Source organism: Euleptes europaea, chromosome 4 (genome assembly GCF_029931775.1).
Source record: "Euleptes europaea isolate rEulEur1 chromosome 4, rEulEur1.hap1, whole genome shotgun sequence".
Lineage (NCBI taxonomy): Eukaryota > Metazoa > Chordata > Lepidosauria > Squamata > Sphaerodactylidae > Euleptes > Euleptes europaea.
The window spans coordinates 16,190,873-16,198,566 of record NC_079315.1 but is presented as its reverse complement, the minus strand read 5'-3'; positions in this window follow the sequence as shown (position 1 = coordinate 16,198,566).

The window sequence follows — 7,694 nt, the reverse complement described above, 5'->3', positions numbered from 1 at the left end:
GGCTCCCAACCATGCCCTAACTTCAAGTGACATTTGGCCAAACTCAGAACAAAGAGTAACGCCAGCAACACATCAAGGGGCGTTTAGGGGTTTTCGTAAGAACTGAAGCAATGGACAATCTATAGATTCATTGACAACTGTTATCCAGATGGCAAACCATGGAATACCAGGGTTGTGACATGGAGGTAGGCAATGGCAAACCACCTCTGAATGTCTCTTGCTTTGAAAACACCATGGAGTCTAGGGATGCCAAAGCGGCCATTTTCTCTAGGGGAACTGATCTCTATAGGCTGGAGATCAGTTGTAATAGTGGGAGATCTCCAGCTAGTACCTGGAGGTTGGCAACCCTCGGCACAAGTGGAAAGGTGTTACAATTTCCACCATACTGGAGATGCTTCACCTGTTGGTTTTTGCCTTTTATGCAGCTGTTGAAGGATAAATGTAGTCTTTGCCAACAAAAAGAAGTGGCAATCCTAGTGGGGGGGGAATAAATATGACATTTATTTCAAATTAGTCCCACATTAGTATCCCAGTGTTATAGAAGGCCAAACCAACCCACATGTTTCCCAGATGTTTGGGGGTCAGAAAACAAGCCTAAGGCTGATGGTGCAAAAAACAAAACAAAAAACCAGTACAAATATATTTTATTACTCAGTTAAAAATCCCAAAATCCCCTACGTGTTTTGCCCACAGGCCTCTTCAGGGGAATTAATATAAAAATACGCAAATACATTACTGAGTTCTCATAAATAATGGTTATTTAGTTTAAATTATATAACTAAATAAACGGTTGTGTTTTCCTTCATGCTGTCATATGGACAGAATAAGCTCTAGCGGTTTTGTATGTGGTTGATTTGTTTACTGTACAAATTGTAATTTGATTTTTAACACACTGCTTTATTTATGTACGTTTAACTGAATAACCATTAGTAATATACTTGTATATTAGGTATTACAGATTCCCCTGATGAAGCCTGTTGGCAAAATACATACGGAATTTAGGGGATTTTAAACTGAGTAATACAATATATTTTTACTTTCATTTGCAACATTGGCCTTATTTTCTATCTCTTAGGCTATTTATGCTTGGTAATTAGTAGCATGTTCCAGGCTGAAGTGCCCTGCATATTTTTTTGAATTCTTCATACTGAACTGTCATTCCAAGTCACTGTGAAGCCTGCGCATACCTGCTTCGCATTTCTAAAGAGCCCCTTTAATGCGAACTTTTTTATTTGCTTCGTCACTTCCTCAAAGTATCTACTCAAGGTAGCATGAAGAACCACAGCTGTGGGTTAGCTATGCAAACGACGATTGCTTATGTCTATGCAAACGAAGGAACGAAGGAGCAGGCGAGTGGGGGGGTGGAATTTGTTCGACTTTCTCCTCTTGCATCGGGACCGTGAATAGGCATTTTAAAGGTCGGATTTAAAAAAGGAGCTTTTAGCGAGCATCAAAACCAACCCTGCATAAACGGCCTTAGTGACCAGTGCGGCCCTTTATTTTCTTCCAGATGTTTGGGCCATGAGATGCGATTGGTTAATTATACAAGAGGTCAGGGCCATTGTCCACTCCAGTGCTAAAAATGCTTGCATGAAAGGAGTCTGGTGGGCAGGTCAAGCGCACTATAATTATTTTCAGGATCTGGACAATCAGCAGTCTTTTAGAACATCTGGGAAAGAGTCTGGTAAGAGGCTAATACTGTCAACGTGTGAATAGTAAGCCTGCTCCGTATTATATCTGTGGCTTGCAGTTACTGATGGTCCTTTCTCCATCCAGCAGACCCATCATAGGAAGTTTTGAAGCAGCTGACCATTGCCATTTGCACCTTTTTCTTTTTCATGCAAATTTTCTTTTTCATTTCATGCAAAATTTCTTTTTCATGCAAAGTTTTGAAGCAGCTGACCAAGCAATTGCCATTTGCACCTTTTTCTTTTTCATGCAAATGCCTTGTTTCTGGCCTTCTTGATGTTGTAATGCTGTTCCTTAAATAGGATTTCCAGCCTCCAGTTGATAGCTGGAGATCTCCTGCTATTACAACTGATCTCCAGCCAGTAGAAATCAGTTCATAGGGTTGCCAGGTCCTTGTTCGCCACCGGTGGGAGGTTTTTTGGGTGGAGCCTGAGGAGGGCAGGATTTACAAAGAAGCAGGACTTCAATGCCAGAGAGTCCAGTGGCCAAAGCGGCCATTTTCTCCAGGTGAATTGATCTCCATCACTGGAGATCAGTTGTAATAGCAGGAGATCTCCAGCTAGTACCTGGAGGTTGGCAACCCTATCAGTTCATCAGGAGAAAATGGCTGCTTTGGCAATTGGACTCTACAGCATTGAAGTCTCTCCCCTCTCCAAATAGGGTTGCCAGGTCTCTCTTCGCCATCGGCGGGAGGTTTTGGTAGGGTTTGGGGAGGGGTGGGACTTCAATGCCATAGAGTTCACTTGCCAAAGTGGCCATTTTCTCCAGGTGAACTGGAGATTCCCCATGGGTAGTAACAGTTACCTATAATATAAAAATTATTATACATTTACTAATGCCTATATTCATCCCACTAACCAAATTAGTTACATTGAAAATAAAGCTTACATCTTATCTGCCATCCAAAGGCTAGTCAGATGTAAGATGTAAGCTTTATTTTCAATATAACTAATTTGGTTAGTGGGATGAATATAGGCATTGGTAAATGTATAATAATAATTTTTATATAACCAACTGTTTCTAGCCATGGGGAGCCTATGAAAAATAGATTATAAAGAAATAATACCAACTGGAGATAAAAGGTATTTTTTATTGACAGGTTTAAAATTAAGATATTGACGTGGAAGCAGGCGGATTAGCAGTTATCCAGGACACACCACCAGAACTCCTTGCTTTATAGAAAACAGTGTTGTTTAATTTACAGTGCACAGATAAAAGACAAACCGTCACGTACACTTCTCTCCACCAAACTTCCCAACACAGTTACAGTTACATAGGCTTATATACAGAACTCCACCTGAAACCAATAAGGCCACCTGCAGACCTGGCCACAGTATTACATCATCCTTACTGCTTCAAACAGGGTTAGTTGCAGTTCACCCTAGAACCTGCAAGGCTATTGCTGCCTCTTGTATCATCCTAGGTGCCTCTGAACTGACAGCTACCTGTTAGCTGTCTCTGCATGCAATCCTATATCAACATCAGGAGTGGAAGGAACTCAGCATCTTACCCCTCTGGGGAAGTATTATGCACTTTATTCTGGAAAAGGTTATTCTTTGAAACCTGATATCATGGATGTTGATATAGGATTGCATGCATTGCATCTTTTGAAGAACTGATGAAGAACTGAGCCCTTGTGCTCCGAAACGATCGTATTCTCCTTGACTGTTCATCTTGCAGCATCTGTTTTGAGAAAAGACTAAGATAATTACTTCAAAGGACTTATTTGAAACTTACCAGATGGAATTCAAATGAGCTGTGGAAATTTTGTACATCAACTGTTGTACTGAATGTATGTGTTGTTGGTGGTTTCACAACCTCCAGGTGGTGGCTGGAGATCTCTTGCTATTACAACTGATCTCCAGGCGACAGAAATCAGTTCCCCTAGAGAAAACGGCCACTTTGGCAATTGGACTCTATGGCATTGAAGTCCCTCCCCTCTCCAAACCCCACCCTCCTTAGGTGCTGCTCCCCAAAATCTCCAGGTATTTCCCAACCCAGAGCTGCCAACCCTATCTGTGGTAGAAGGGTGCTTTTCCATTGTTCGTTGTTCTATAATAATGGCCTTAGGACAAAGAGAACATGTTTTTGATGGACTTCATTTGAATCCATTTCAGGCAATGACAAGAAACAGGAAATGCAATTTGAGTTTCTTCTTCTCTGCTGCCCATCATGTTCAAATGGGAGAGGTGCCTGCCAGCCAGCCTCACCCTGGAAATATACAGGTGTCCTCACCTGGGGATGTGTGTGAGCGAATAATCAAATCACTTGAACTTCCTGTTTCACCACCCACTTAGACTGGCTTCTGAAATTGCAGTGACCAACTGTTCATTTTATGCAAACAGGACGGCCACTGGGACGGCGACATTTATTGAACTTTATCATCCTGGAGGAAAGTGTGCAAAGCATCGATACGAATTTGGTTTGGCTAAAGCAGTACCTTATAGGGTCAGGGGCCTTTGATCAAAGAATGCTGAACTCAGATGGATCTTCCAGGAAATATTAGCCTGAAACATTACTCCTAGATATCTAAACTGGTCAACTTGATCAATATTATGACCAGCAGTTAACCATTTGTACTTGCCTTGCTTGTTGTTAAAAAGGAGAACTTTAGATTTTGAGTAATAACCAGGCCTTCTTTGGAGTAGCAATCTGAAAAGGATATGCTGTATCATCAGCATATCATAGTGTATAATTTTATATACCTCTATCTTTTATCTCCCTCCCCAAACTGAAAACCTGTCTTTCAATTTAGGAAAGGCATTCCAAATCCTTAATCATCTTATCTGAGATACGGTGACCAGAACAGTACACCATAATGGTCACCCACTGTCCATTGCTGACGAGATTGGCAATTTTTAAAAATCCCTTAACAGTACCAACTAAACCTTTACGAGTCCTAAACACACACATTACAAATGCCGGTCAGTGCAGCTATACCTTCACGAAGTCTCCATAGTTCCTTAATTGGATCTGCTTATCTTGTTTCACCTGGGCCTTCCTTGATTAGATCTGATATTTTTATTTATTTGTTAATCCTACTCTGCCTATCAGCAGCTGGGAGTGAGTGGTTCTCACCCATCCTATGTAGATTGCTTGTTTAAAAAACTGGATTTTTTCTTCTCCCCAATGCCCCCCACCCCCCCAAGGCAGCTCACATACTCCTTTTCCATTTTACCCTCACAACACCCCTGTGAAGTAGGTTATTATGAGAAAGCTCATACACTGCCAGAAATTTCCTTAGTCTTTAAGGTGCTACTGGACTCTTGCTCTTTTCTACTGTTATGATGAGAGTGAGGCTGGCCTAAAGTCACTCCTTGACCTTCCACGGCAGAGTGGGAAATTCAGACTCGGGCGTGCTAGACCCAGCTTTTTACACCTTTCTCAATCCTCTGAAGCATAGGGTCTCAGAAGGCTGTAATTCGGCTTAAGATGACACAGGCCTTTAATTAACTTTTATTTTTTTCATAGATCATAGAATCATCAAGTTGGAAGGGACCACAAGGGTAATCTAGTCCAACCCCCTGCACAGTGCAGGAAATTCACAATTTTCTCCCCCCCAATACTCCCACTCCATGCCCAGAAGATGCCCCCCCCCCAAAAAAAATACCCTCCAGAATCCCTGACCAATCTGGTCAGGAAAATTGCTTCCTGACCCTACAGTAGTCATCGGCACTACCCTGGGCATGCAAGAAAGTGCCACGAGAGCCATACGATGCAAACCTTCCTGCCCTCCCTCTCATGATCTGCCTAAGGTCATAAAATCAGCATCGCTGACAGGTGGCCATCTAGTCTCTGCTTTAAAACCTCCAGGGTAGGAGAGCCCACCACCTCCCGAGGAAGCCTGTTCCGCTGAGGAACAGCTGTAAGTTAGAAAGTTCTTCCTAATGTTTAGCCGGAAACTCTTTTGATTTAATTTCAACCTGTTGGTTCTGGTTCAACCTTCTGGGGCGACAGAAAACAACTTGGCACCATCCTCTATATGACAGCCCTTCAAGTACTTGAAGATGGTTTTCATATCCCCTCTCAGTCTTCTCCTCTCCAGGCTAAACATACCCAGCTCCTTCAACCTTTCCTCACAGGACTTGGTCTATGTGGTGTTGAAGGAGAGTGTTACGGATACCGTGGACGGCCAAAAAAACAAATCAGTGTGGTTATAGATCAAATCTAGCCTGAACTGACTCTAGAACAGGGGTGGGGAACCTTTTTCCTGCCAAGGGCCATTGGCACATTTATGACATCATTCAGGGGCCATACCAGGTGTAGATCTCCCGGTGGGGGGGGGGAAGAGGCGAGGGTTGCCAGGTCTCCAGCCACCACCTGGAGGTTGGCAACCCCAGGGGAGGCCACACAGAGAATGCCTGCGGGGTGCCCCCCTCCCCCCTCCCAGGCGGAAGGGCAGCCAGCAGTGGGCCCGAGCAAACGAGGTGCCAGGGAGGCGCAGCCCACAGTTGATCGGTAAGGGAGGAAGGAAAACAGAAAGAGGAAAAGGGAGGGAGGGAGAAAGGGAGAAAGAAAGAAAAGGACAAGAAAAGGGAGACAAAGAAAAGGACGGAGGGAGACAAAAACAGAGACAGAAAAAGAGGGATAAAGAGGGAGAGAAAGGAGAGTGACAGAAAAAGAGGAAGAGAGAAAAGCCTTCCCCCCCCCCACACACACACCTGCTGGCCCCACGCGACCGGGCCCTAGCCTCCCCTGCCCACACACACCCGGCGGCGCACAGAGCCCCGCGCGACCGGGCCCCAGTCTCCATGCCCTCTCCTCCTCAGAGTCCACAAAAGGGCCCCCCCAAACCCAATCGGCTCCTGCATGCATGCTCTGCTGCCGGGAGCTGCCAGCCTCTTTCCCCCTCCCTCTCGCTGCTCAACAGCCGACAGTCGGCGAGAGGAGGTCCAAAGGGCGCCGCAGCGCTGCTGTAAGCCGTGGTGCCAGGAACACCCTCTGGGAGGGCCAGCCTGCGCCCCGCCTCTGCAGCAGGGGCCCAGAGCTCCCGAGGGCCACAAAAAATGTCCTCGGGGGCCGCATATGGCCCCCGGGCCTGAGGTTCCCCACCCCTGCTCTAGAAGCTAAAATGATTAAACTGAGGCTGTCGTATTTTGGTCACATTATGAGAAGGCAAGAGTCACTGGAAAAGACAGTCATGCTAGGAAAAGTTGAAGGCAGCAGGAAAAGAGGAAGACCCAGCAAGAGATGGATTGACTCAATAAAGGAAGCCACAGCCCTCAGTTTGCAAGACCTGAGCAAGGCTGTTAAGGATAGGACACTTCGGAGGACAATGATTCATAGGGGGGGTTACTGCACTTTGTATTCCCAGCAATGTATTAAGAGTTTGAAAATGTTATAAAAAAATACTGTTCGCACTTTGTTTGGCCCCTTTAGCTGTGAAGATGTCTTCCAACCATTTATTAGCCGTGGCATCCAAAAACCCTTTTAAAGCGATGTTTTTTATAACATTTTCAAACTCTTAATACATCGCTAGGAATACAAAGCGTGGTAACCCCCAGGGTCGCCATGAGTCAGAAACGACTTGACGGCACTTAACACACACATTCACATGGAGGAAATCTTAAAATGCCATTGTGTGTGTAAAGTGCCCTCAAGTCGCAGCCGACTTATGGCGACCCCTTTTGGGGGGTTTTCATGGCAAGAGACCAACAGAGGTGGTTTGCCAGTGCCTTCCTCTGCACAGCAGCCCTGGTATTCCTTGGTGGTCTCCCATCCAAATTGTTGGTGGTCTCCCATCCAAATCCCATTCAAACTACAGTTGATATTCAAACTAAAGTCAATGCATATTTACCTGGGCTGAATAAAGACCTTGCATTCATGGCTCATTACCAATGCTGATTTCTCCACACCCATCTCTCCCCTGGACATCACAGACTCTTCTGCATGCCACACCTAATCCCATCACGCCTGCGATTCACATTTACATACTGTTAACATTTACATACTAATGCTTGTCTGAATTCACGCTCCTCTACTTAAAGACAGATGGATTCACATTC